Raw genomic sequence first — 2,576 nt, forward strand, 5'->3', positions numbered from 1 at the left:
CCGTGAATTTGTAGCGCACCTGCTGGCTATTTCCGACTCGCCACACTTGAAGGTGGACTGAGAGAACTGGGCCCGCTTGGAGAAAAGGGAGTGGTAAGAGGTACGGAGAAGTGACGGTGTTTTGGTTTTTTTCTTCCTGAACTTTGATTACGTAAGTCAAAAAAGCATTGCCTCTTTGCTCAAGCTGGTTCGATTTAGGTTCTATCATTTGCAACCTGAATCTTCAGCTATTTTAAAAAACTTGTGTACTAGTATATACCCCACTTCCCCTCAAACAAGTCAAGTGTTTCCCACGAACATGCCAAAAGAATTGTTTTGAAAAATAAAAAATTATTTTGTAAATCAAATATTTACTTTCAAATGTCTTTCATGCAAATTCAAATTTTTAGATACTAGGTTTTCTTATAATATTTGTGTTATCATATACAATGGGAGGGAATAACAGTTGAAATACAGTGTAGGCGAAGTTCTAGTGTTCAGATTCAATTTGAACAAATAGAAAAGTGTGTTAGTAACACAGAGAGAATTAAATATTTTATTTTAGATGATAAAAATGTTATACCCACTCTAATATATCATAAAGGATAGCTGAATATTTGCATAAGTAATGAAAGGGTTAAGAAATTATTTGGGTTATAATCAGAGGAACATAATAAGCGTAAATCTGTAGAAGGGTATTTCCCAAATAAATTCCAATAAAAGGCTAAACATTCTCAAACATTTTATATACATAAAGAATTATTTCCGATTAACATGTTTTTGCTGTAGTGTCAGAAAAATCACAAATTTGGTAAATGTACGTTAAAGTCAGAGTTTTCTATGAGTGCTCTAGTACCACTGTGTCTCTGTTCAGAAATGAGGCCAGAATTCTCAGAACATAGCACATGAGGGTAGGGGAAGAGAAACACTAGGGTGAGGGAAGAGGAATGCCTGCTGATGCTGACACGGTTAACTAACAAGCGGCGAGGCTGGAGGCGACCAGAACGAAGTGGGACCATGTCACTGAGTGGGGCTGCGGAGGGAAAAGCAGAGCTGAGCCCAAGACAGTCCAGTCAGGATCACGTTCACAGTGGTGCAGGGTTTTGGTTTTTAATATGTTCAGAGACAAATCCCAGCAAGACTCGTGGTTTTGGTCATCAAGCCTTTCTTCATGAATTTGTGACTTCTCACCTGAGGCACTTAGCATACTTAAGGGGAAAAATGAATACATTCAGATTTAGTTTTGTCAGATATTTAGCTAGAAAACCAAAAATTCATGTCTCTTGTAAGAACTGCACACACAAACAGGGTTTGCTTATTAATGGGGCAGATAAGAAGAGGAAATGGAGTTCAGCTCTTTCAAAAAGATAAAGGGGGAGGAGACGGTAGGAATGCAGAGGAGCCCTTAGGAATGGAGCAATTAGTACAAGGAAACAGTTTCCATCTGTGAGGTTCTGCTTCAGGCATCTGTACCTTAGGCACCTGTGCTTGAGAGGTAAGCTTCAGGAGCTACCTGTGGTTAATTTCCCCAGGGCTAGACACAGATTTTCTGAAGCCTTGCCAGGCATCTGCCCCCTTCTGAGTGCGAATGCTTCATTTCCTAAAGTGATCTGAAGCCTGCCAAGCCGAGCGGGCTTAGGAAGTTGTCACACGGTGTCCCGTCTTCACGGCATGCTTACACTGTTCACAATATCTGGGCTAGCAGTGGGAAAGGGACACTTGTATTTTTGGCCCATATGCTTTTCAAGTAGAATATACTTGACTAAATAAAGGGAACATCATTCCGAACCCTCTGAACTTCCACATCAGCACGCAATCCCTCCATCAAAGGAGAGCTCTTGTTCCCAAGGCGGAGGGGTAAAAGAGGCTGCTCTGTACTGCAGAGGGCTGACTCCACAGCAAAATCAACGGCCCAAATACGTGAAGGGCTGATGCAGCCCACTATCAGCAGTAGGAATGTCATTGGGACCAGCAGTCGCCAACCGGTGGTCCGCAGATCACTGGTGGTCCACGAGGTCCGAGAGGTTGGCGACCGCTGACTTGGACTCCTTTTGGCCCATGAAAGAAAGTCACCCCACTGAATGTTACCTTAAAAATATTTTATCAGAATATAAGGCCACTTCACTGTTTTCAACCTGTACAAGTTGATGTCTGCTTTGAAACATAATCACATAGAACACTTTCTCCCTTGGGTGCTCTTTATTTTGGAGGAGTGTCTGTACTCCACGCCTTTTCTCTGAGCTCTGGCAACCAAAGTTATTAAGTAGTTGCAACTGTGGTCTTAATGGGATGTCATGTCCTTGAGTCTTTACTACTTAAGGCAATTGCTACATGTGCAGCATTTTCTGGGGATCCTTCTCTGAAAGAAGAATATATTGATAAAATATTTTATGAAGCAGTTAAGTCATTTTAAATCTAGTTGAAAAGATTAAGTTGTTATTCACTTAATGCAAAAGTACTCGACTGAATTTCAGACTTATTTGGAATTCAGAATCTTTGTGCTACACAAATGTTTTTTTAAAAAAGGCAACAGCTTACACTTTCCGAAGTTTAGAAATGACATCCACAGGACAACAGGTGACTTTTTTTTTTTTTTT

This window comes from Myotis nattereri (genome assembly GCF_964212035.1).
Source record: "Myotis nattereri genome assembly, chromosome: 3".
NCBI classification, from domain to species: domain Eukaryota; kingdom Metazoa; phylum Chordata; class Mammalia; order Chiroptera; family Vespertilionidae; genus Myotis; species Myotis nattereri.